This window comes from Chlorocebus sabaeus, chromosome 17 (genome assembly GCF_047675955.1).
Source record: "Chlorocebus sabaeus isolate Y175 chromosome 17, mChlSab1.0.hap1, whole genome shotgun sequence".
Classification (NCBI taxonomy): Eukaryota; Metazoa; Chordata; class Mammalia; order Primates; family Cercopithecidae; genus Chlorocebus; species Chlorocebus sabaeus.
In genome coordinates this window covers 51,450,417-51,461,036 of record NC_132920.1, presented here as the reverse complement: position 1 = coordinate 51,461,036, position 10,620 = coordinate 51,450,417, and the positions used below count along the sequence as shown (strand labels likewise).

The 10,620-nt window shown below is 38.4% G+C and overlaps 1 non-coding gene across 1 annotated transcript; it reads right to left on the bottom strand.

Moving 5' to 3' along the window:
• Window positions 1-10,225: 10,225 nt before the first annotated feature.
• Window positions 10,226-10,301, bottom strand: LOC119626880 (small nucleolar RNA SNORD66). Its single transcript, XR_005243071.1, has one exon. It is a non-coding gene; the product is annotated as a small nucleolar RNA SNORD66 (small nucleolar RNA).
• Window positions 10,302-10,620: the final 319 nt, after the last annotated feature.

Sequence of the window (10,620 nt, the reverse complement as noted above, 5' to 3'; positions counted from 1 at the left end):
TGCTTAAGTTTTGCTTGCTTTATGTTTTCCTCACTTTCTAATTCAATTGACTTAACTTCAGTGTACAGAACTACCCTCCCACCTTGGGCAGTCAATCATGCCACATGGAGCAGGAGCCCTCAAGCTGGGGATATTGGATACAGTGAAGAAAAAACTATAAACTGTAAATCAAAGATGATGTCTAGTTTATGAGAATTTTGCCTGAAGACACATTTTTATTCCCAAAAGCCTCTTTGCTAAAGCATTTATTACAGATCCTAATTCCTCTTGCAAACTTAGTTAATACTTATGGATATCTTTTGCATACAGAGCAGGGCACCTGCCATCAAAACTGACGTGTCTGTCTGGCAAGTGCAGAGCGGAGTGGAGTCAATTACAGAGAGGAAGGTGGACAGCTGAACGGTATGTGCCGCCTAAACTAAGTGCAGCAAAAATGCCCGTTCTATGAGCCTCTCTTGATATCCCATGTCTTAAGACCATCTCCTTATGACCACTAGCTGGAAAGCTTTTACCTCAAGATAAGGTATTCCTCTACATTCTCTAAAAGGCAACTTCATGATCATTTTGAAATATTAGAAAACATTTGCTTTCATCCGTATCAGGTTCCTTCAAGGCTGTGTTTATTTTATTTGTATTTCTGCAGCTTTCTGGCTTGGTTTCACTTGAAAGTCAACATTCTTGGCCTCCTCCTCTTGTCTCAGCATGTTTAAATTGAGGCAGCGCTCGTTCTTGCTTTCTTTAGAGCTCTCGCCAAGTCACTGGGCATGTCTTTTGTTCATCTTCTTTCTGGGAGTCCCCAATAAATACATGTCCTGATCCTCCCAACTAGTAAAAAATAAAAAGCTCACTTTCTTTACATACGAAATGCATCATTTTCATTTACAAAGATGTCTAATATAGATGCGTTCCCAATGGCTGGAAAAAACAGGTTACTTGGACTAGTAAAAGTGTCATTAATCCTTCTGTATTCCAAGCTTCAAATCGAAAGGTGGTTCATTAACCCTTAAGTCCACTGGCCAGGCTCTCCCACCTCCATATGATTGCCTGTCACAACCTGTTACAATAGAATTCTGTATACAGATGGTTCTACATCCTAGTTTTTGACCCACTGATTTTAAGCAAAACTTTATATGACCAAATTCTAAATTAGTGGAGGCATATGAGAGTTTCTTGAAATAAATTTTGACTTGGGTGGGAAAAAAGTGTTCCCCTGTGGAATAGTCAACATTTTTCCAACTCTCAGAATGGTGTATACATTTAAATGCACCCATAAAAAAAAGAGTTCTGGAACCAAAACTACCAAGACTCACCTCCACTCACCACCTCTTACTGTCATAATGTTTGCTTTGCTCATTTTGCATTCACCATATGCTGCCACTTTATTGTTAATTTGTTTCCTTTTCTCTATTGGATCATATCCCTGTTAAATCCAAGACCTTTGAGATTGCCAGGAATTACCTCTTTCATATTAGCTCTTTGAATTCCCAGTGCAGGTTTGATTACCCTAAGCCTGCTTGGCACTCAGCATTACCTATGTGCATGTGATTATGCTGCTGATACACAGACTTGACATGAAACTGTGGCCTAAGGTGATGGAAGTCAGTGAAAGGAAAAAACTGTCCACTGACTTGTTGTAAACAACCCCTTAGGAATTTTATCCTGGAGGTGACTCATCCCAGAGGGAAAACCACTCCTAGCTTGAGGTAAAGCCTTACCCTACCTTTCCACAGCCCGGACTCCTTGAGCCGAGATCCTAGAAAAGGCCCAGGACTCTGTGTACAGAGAGACATTCTGAAATTTTCAGCAGAAGCCCCTAGAGAAGTGATGAAATATTTGCTTGGACTATCTTAAAGAGTTAAAATGGAAAAAAACCAAAGTCACAGGCAGAAGGCTGTCTAGTGTTTGAAGAGTCAGTTTAATTACTTCAGGGTACCAAAGTATCATTCACCTTTATTCTCCTGCAGGGGAAATGTCAGGTTTCAGAGTTCAGTCTTTTCACTCCCCCATACTGCACTTTTCCTTTTATCAATGGCACTTCTCTCAGATTCTCTGTTTCTATGCGTTTTCTCTCTCCCTTTCATCTTTTTTCCCCATTCTATGTCCAAAAACCTTTATTTAAATATTAGCTATTAATTTATGCTAAAGAACACACAATAACAGCTGTGTGTGGTGAATACGAATTACATATGTAATATTTAAACATATGAGAAAAGACTGAAACTGTTACTGTGAACTCCATGAATTAACATAAAAGAATATAATTAGGGAGAGAGGTTTTAACCAAGACCCCTAACATGGTACAAGGTAGGCAATAGCCTCCCTCCCTAGCTCTAACCTTTAAAGAGATTGTAAATATGGAAAAATAGATAATGAACTATCTCAGAATCAGAGCATTCTAACAGAATGTTGTAATGCAAAGGGCCACTTTAGATTTCAATAATTCCCATGTCAAATTAGAGAGGTCATCCTCCAGATTCCCTTATTTTAACACAAAATTCAGATTTAGTGACTCACTAACCACATAAGATCCTATATCTTGCCTATAACAAGCACTCATTTGACTTTGAACAGCTTGACGTTGTGGGATCTGTATGATGTTCTCATACAGAATTTTGTGTTAAAATATTCCTAAACTGATCCTTAAAGGATAAAGAGGATCTAGCCAGTTCAAGAAGTGGGGAAGGACATTTCCTGCAGAAAAATGAGCAGGTAAAAATTCAAAAATGTGAGAGATCAATTAATGAACAAGTGATTAAAAATGATTGGAAAGGAATTTATAGACGATGGGACTAGATAGGTAAGCAGAGGCCTTATTTTAACACAAAATTCAGATTTAGTGACTCAATAACCACATAAGATCCTATATCTTGCCCATAGCAAACACTCATTCACTCATTTTATGAAGAAATGGAAGGTTTTTACTCACTAGGCGCTCTAAGAACTCATGGGGCAGTATTTATCAACCATGGTCTCCTACCACACTGCAGTGTTTCTTAAGATAGTCGTTTTCTATCTAATATCTAATATCTGTTGAGCAGTCCCTTTATGCTAAGCACTGTTCTAACCACTGTGAAAACAGTGGTCAGGATGGCAAGTCCCTGCTTACACGCAGCAGGCTTTAAAAAATATTTTTTTTTACAAAGAATTCCCAAAACGATTTTGCCATGAAGAATTTAAAAAAAACAAAACAAAACAACAAAACAAAACAAACAACAACAAAAAACCTGCAAAAGAAAGCATCCTCACTTATTTGCATTCCAATATATTTATCTTAGAAGAAAAGGTTTATTTCCCTATGTTCTTCCATTACATGGGAGAGTTATTACCTGTCATTGGTTGGTGGTGGAAAACAGGCTGAGGATCCCTGTAAGAGCAACACTAAGGTGGAAATACGTCATCACCACAGGAAGCTTACTCTTTAGGAGTGCAGGCATCAAACAAGCAATTTTAAATATAGTATGTGAGTCATAAACTGAGATATGATCAAGGTTTAATGAGATTTCAGGAATGTCAGCCTTACTCACATTTTGTTTGCCAGATCAACATATCTACATACTGCCCACTGGCCATTTTGATGAGGACATCAGACAGATCCCTCAGTGTCTAGCTGTTCAAAGTCAACGTTATTAGTTCCCTCAAACCTGATTCTTCTTTGTTTTGGTGATTTTTTTCAGTTTGGCTAATACAGGAATCTATGTTCAATCTTGACTCCTCCTTTTCTCTCAAAAACATCCTGACTAACATTCTGTTAAATATCTCTTATAGTCATAATCTTCATAATTTTTACTTCATTTGTTATTTTTACTACTACTGTCATTCACAGGACCTTACTTCAAACCCATATGATTTCTTTCCTAAATCAAATGAGCCATTAACCTGTTCCCACATCTCTGTAGTAGCACTCCCACTTTTAATACTGCTCTCAGAGCAATCACTTTAGGATGTAGAGCCAACCATATCACTGAACTGGTGAATTTATAAATAATATCTTCCCTTCAAGATAACACAGCCAGGCCCTTTCTGCACTGTCCTCTGCCTACTTGTCTGGTCTCATTGTCCATAAATTCCTTTCCAATCATTTTTAATCATTGTTCATTAATTGATCTCTCACTTTTTTGAATTTTTACCTGCTCCTTCTTCTGCAAGAAATGTCCTTCCCCACTTCTTAAACTGGCTAGATCCTCTTCATCTTTTAAGGATCAGTTTAGGAATATTCTCTTGATAAAATTACCTGTCTGCAGACTGGGTAGAGATTCTCATCTATATGTTCCTATAGCGCTCTGAGCTTACCTGGGTTTCGTATTTTACTACCCTACACCACACATGACAAATTACTTGCTTGTGCCCTAAATTGAACTGTAGTGACTCTTTGAGGACAAGGACCAGGTATCGTTCATCTTGTGTATTCAGGTTAATGAAGAGTGACTGTTACCTAGTAGACTCTCAGTGCATACTGTTGAATAATCATATAGATAAATGAATTACTGACATAGGGCACAATACTTGCTATCTAACGCTATATTCTGGGAGAACGGATTCTTTCTGAAGGCAAAGTCATAGTGGTAAAAATGATCCAAAAGACATTGAGAAAGAATTTAATTTAAACTAGCATTGTGTGCACGAAACATTTTTGGCAACTACTTTTAGTGAAACTGAGTAGGCTTTAGAATTAGCCTTCTCAAATCCCATTCCACTCATCTTGCTAAATTCAGAAAACAATTTTTTTTAAAATATGACATGGCTGTGTGCCTACCCAAATCTCATCTTGAATTGTAGCTCCCATAATTCCCATGCGTTGTGGGAGGGACCTATTGGAAGATAATTGAGTCATGGGGGCAGTTTCGCCCACACTGTTCTTGTGCTAGTGAGTAAGTCTCAGAAGATCTAATGATTTTGTAAGAGGTTTCCTCCCTTGCTTAGTTCACATTCTCTCTTGCCTGCTGCCATGTAAGAAGTGCTTTTCACCTTCTGCCATGACTGTGAGGCCTCCCCGGCCATGTGGAAATGTGAGTCCATTAAACCTCTTTAAAAAATTACCCAGTCTCCGGTATGTCTTTATCAGCAGCATGAAAATGGACTAATACAGAATGATAGCAAACCCTATTTGCACAAGTCTAAACAATGATTCTCAGTACGTGGTTGGATTTAAAACATGCCCTCATCATTGACTTCCACTTTGTCATCAGAAGCAGCTTACAGTTTTGAGTATTTATTTACCAGTATTTATGACTTTATGTGTCTAACTTCGGGAAAAGCATTATCACTGTCTTCCACCTTACACTGCACCCTCAAGGAACGTATTGTTGTCCCCTCTACCTGGAATGCCTTTCCTACAGATGCCCACCTAGCTCATTCCCTCATTTGCTTCAGGTCTTTCCTGAAATGTCATCTTCTCGGTGAGAAGGCCTCGTCTGACTCTTGCTAACATACTTCCCTAACACATTCATCCCAGTGCTCACCTTTTCTAACATAATACATATTTACTTATATTTCTGCTTTACAATTCATATGCTTCATTAGAATATAAACTCCATGAGGACAAGATTCTTTGCTTTGTTATGTGCTTTGTCTCCAGTTCTTGGGATACTTTTCAGCATTTAGTAGGTATTCAATAATGATTTCTTAAATGAATGAGTCAATGATCCAGCATCTGAACTGAGATCTGTTTATATAATGTATGCCAGGTTTTGTTTGACCTTGGTAGTGATGAAAAAGGTGGATGATTGTATTAATAAAATTGCCTCTTTCATTTCCTAATGCTTGCTAATTTTTCACCACATCCTGTGTACATTCCTTCCATCCCATGTCTGTAATTATTTGATCCTCTTTGATGGAAGTTGGTCACCAAGTGCTTGAAGTTTGGTAAATTTCCTAGCCTACTCAGACAGGTGGGATTACAGTATTTGAATAAAAAAATAGAACTAACAGCCTTATCAGCCTTTGCTTGATCTTGTTTTCCTAACTGTCAAGATCTTCCTTTCCAAAATCAATGTGTTCTATTACCCCTAATTTACCTAACGGAGGACCTGCCAGGTGCTAAATGACAAGGTTGAACAGTGATATCATCTCCTCAAGTACCTTTCATCCAACATCCTGCCTCTGCCCTGCAGAGCCTTTCCCCTCTCCCCTCTTACCTTCCTGTTTCTATTACCTACATGTAGCCTCTATCTAAAGTGTGTCAAAACAACTGTTGTATTCCATCAGTAGACATTTCAGAAATATATTAGTTAAACGTGTTTGTTACACACGGACAAAACAGCCAACCAACATAATTACAAAAAAATTAACCAACAGTGTAGGTTTTCGCATTAACATAGGAGTAAAAGCTATAAGCTGAGAATTTCATGCCCAGGAGTAGTAGGCAAGAGGCTCTCACCCCAGAGCACCTATTTTTAATTTTCAGAACCTCACAAAATTGCAAATGTTGTACTTTAGGGAAAATCTACCATCAGTCTAAATTATAGGAAGAGAATGAAAGAGAATGGAAAATGTTGAACATACTAACGCATCCTACTTGGGAAGTTACTCAACACTTTGCTAATTAGGGCCATATTTTATTAGAAACAAAAGTGGAAATCACAGAGTACAGGCATTTTAAAATCAGTATCTTTCTAATGGGAAGCCCACTGCTCAGTTAATATCTATCACACTGCACTGGTAACTTTCTGCAAGTACCAAGGAGGGAAAAATGAGAGCTGAAACAATGCCAGAGTGTTAATATAATATCCGTGGGTGCCCCTGTGAATCCCAGCTTTTTTTAAAAAAAAGTTTCTCAATATTTCCAGGAATTAAATACCATCTTCAGTATAAGTTGTGAGAACTTAGTCTAGTGGCAACAAAGGAAATTTAATTCATTTTAAAAGAGCATGCATCCACTGTCTGAAATTACCAGGTTTAAAAGGGGTGAACTGGAGAGTTCTGAACATACAGAGACATTGATCTCCCTTTTCCAAGAAATGTAACCCAGCTTAACCACTTCTTATAATTTTTAACTTGTTATATTCCCCACTTTAGTACACAGAATCCCATATGATTCTTCCCTTGCTTGTAAATTGCATGTCAGTTGTTCACTGTGTTTATGTCTCATTTCCTTTATTGTGTTAGGAACTAAGCAGCAGCATGTTCTCTCTTCACCCTGTGCCTCTCAACCCATCCAGGGCTGTGCTGTGCATGGTGTGCAGTCAGAAATGCCTATTGAATGAACTTCTTGTCTATGTTGATCCTATTAACCAGATAATTGCCTAATCTCCACTTGGCTTTGTGCTCTATAGGCACAACATAACAGGTGAAGTGAATAAAAGCTCTCTTCAAGCAAATACTCTCATGAATGGGGTCTTTTTTTCAGAGGGCATGGTCGCCTGTACCTCTGGAAGACAATGTTCATCTCACACCAATGAGCAGATTAGACCCAGAGCAAAGTTGACCCAAAAGATCAGATTTAGTATCAACACAAACAAACCTTTATAGGGGAGAAGTCGGGAAGGGGGGCAGGGGAGTCTGTATACCCAACAGGACTTTCCCCTTCCATTGCCACTTTTCTCCGAGCAAACATCCGAACCACAGACATTCCAATCACCTTCTACACTGTTTATTTGGGCTGAGGCAAAACTCGATAAGATCGATTCCAAGTTACAGAGCCCCATATACGGAGAAGAACAACTGTGGTATGAATGCACAAAAAAAAAAAAAAAAAAAGAAGAAGAAGAGAAAGGACCAATGCTAGCACACATGCAGAAAATATTCAAGTAGATAAACAATTGGACCAAGTCATAAATTTATGGGGAATATTCCACCTCTCAACAGACCTTTTGCATTTGAGGCTCTGAGTTAATCAGTTAACCAGCATTTCACGGGACATTCTGCTATTACTGAGGGTCAAGAGTATTCACTTGAAGAAAGTTATTTCAAGCAGCTACCTGTACGTCTTATATCCCAACCCTTGACACATAAAAATATAAATATGTGACATATCATAATATTTTCATACTGGGTAACTACAGAGAATATTTTGGCAAGGGTGCTTAATCTAAAATGTTCAATTTTAATCAGTTTGAACTATGGTCTGTCTGTCTGTGAACTGAAAGCCACCAATCAATTTTCCTTTATCTTTTTTTCTGTTTTTCTTACCCAAGGCAATGCCTTTTGTAAAAGGGTATTTATTTTTAATGGATTTTTTAATGAATTTTTCAGTCAAGCTATTAATAATGCCATTAATTATAGGCAGCTTGTATTAAAGTGCACGCTGGCCTCTTAATCCTGACCCCCAGCTATTGGCTTGCAGCTAATCCAGCCTGGTGCTTGGCAGAGAAGGGCAGGCCTCAGCCAGCGGCTGCTAGGAAACAGGATGGGAAAGGCAGAATGGAGGGATCAGAGGGAGGAGGGGACGAATAGATGTTTCGTCTCTTCTTTGCCAGAGGGCCTAAAGTTTAAAGCCAGATGATGTGTGAGTGGGGTGGGATAATCCCGCGGATGCCATGCAAGCACTTAGGAAGAACTTCCCACTGGAAGGGCTTTGCTCTGCCTTCAAGGCCTGGCTGGTTTGATAACCCCACAGGAACACTGTGCTCCCTTACCTGAGGCAGTTATGTGCGACTGCCTCAGCTCCAATCTGCTTAAATCGACCAGACAGAAGCCTCAGCCGCATAATGGATTCCAATCCCTAGCTTTCTTTCCTTCACCACCCCAGCTTCCCAGTGTTAGGAAAAGTGTTTAATTACCATTTGCTTTCAAGATAATTAAATGTTCCAGGATTTCATCCTTTAGTGAAAATGCTGCTGTGAGCTTATAGGGATGAGTATGTTGTGTATTTTTAAGAATGTTGGCAGGTAGTACAAGCAAACTATTAGGTTTTGGTGAGTAAGGCGCAAGCTTTGGGTGTATGGGTGTCTTTTGTTGATTGTTATCGTTGACATGGTGAGTGCCATCTGAAAGAAGGAAGCCGGTTCAATCTCAAGTTGATAGAAAACAAAAACAAAAACAAAAACAAGGCTTCAAAGGACTATAGCAGCCCAAACTGGAGAAAGGATATATGAACAGTAACACTAGAAAATAGCGAAAGTAGCCATACAAGGCTGAATACATTTTTCAACATGACCTTGAGAGAGAAAGGAAAATAGGAACTTGTGGGTCATTCTGGCAGCAACTTACTTTGTCTTTCAAAAGCGAGTGGTTGTATGTAATTGGTATGAGAGAAAATATTGCTTCTAATAACAAATCCTTTCAAATCGAAATAAATAATAATACTAGTAGCGTGATTCTATAAAGAACAATGTTCTTAGCTATTTTCTGGTATAATGATTTTGACATAAACTAAGGTGAAGCCTCACTTTTAGTTATTCTCAAAATAAGTCTAGGTACCATTCTCCAAAGAAATGGGGAAATTTTAAGGAGATTATTTCATATTGGATTATAATGAATATTTACATTATGTATAGCAATAGAAGTATTTCGGGGGAATTGATTTCAGAACCAATTTATTTATTAATGACTTTTTTCAACTATAGATATTATCAGATTCTCACCTGCCTAAAAAGATTTCTATCGTTAAAAATAGAACAGAATATTAATTTGTTGTTTTTAATAGCACAAATTGGGAAATAATCATTGCATTTGATTAAATTACTTCTTCATTAACCAAGGTACGTGTTATTTCTGTCAGGGGTCTGGGACTGTGACAAATTTTGATAATAGAGTGATAACAAAAAACAGCATGGTCCTACTCTTACAGACCTTAAAGGTAACGAAGTACCCTTGGAAATGCCAGCCTTTCCAAAATAGTCCCCCTCATTCATATAAGAAAGGACAGTGAATGAAGGGCTTGATGCTATGCAGATCCAAGTCCACCACCAAGGCAACTATCAAGGTGTTATTAAAAAAGAATACTCGAGAGTTCTATATCAACGACATGAAAAATGACTTGTTTCCTCCATAATGTCTACCTTTGATTAGCCTAAAACATTTTTGGTATGGTTAAGAGTATGCATCTTTGTCAATCGAAGACACTCTCCTCTCTGATAATATCAATAGAGAGTTATCATATGGATGAGTTTTATGGGAAGGCAGTTTACTCCCACGGGGAACTGCGCTCTAAGATCTGTTTATGACATCAGTTTCAGAGCTCACCCTTGCCAGGAAATATAAAGAAATGCCCTCTCCAGTTCATCATTAGTTTGCTCCTGTCCATGATCCTTTTTTTTTTTTTTTTTTTTAAATCTTTTTTTCTCCCTTCCTCAGATCCTCAGTTCCATCATGGGTTCTCAGTGGCCTGGACAGGTGGCACTAACACGAAGTCATCAGAGGACCATGATCCTTTAAGCTCTTAATTATCAAGCCACAGCCTGAACAAAGGAGAAATATTCTTTATATGCCCTAATTGCATCCCCATTTTTCTTATTTTCTTAGTATATGGAAGAATTTGACTTATGATTTCAGAGGATAAGCAGTGTTCCTCTGTTTATTACCAGTAGTTCGTATGCTTGATTCCCCACCAAACTCTAAGTTCTTGGGGGCAAAAACTGTGGCTTTCTGTCTTCTGGGTGTTTTCAGTCAAGTGCAAGTGAAAGGCACAGTTGGCACTCAGGGCATCTGCTGAGTGAATAAGAGAATGAATGGTAAAAATAA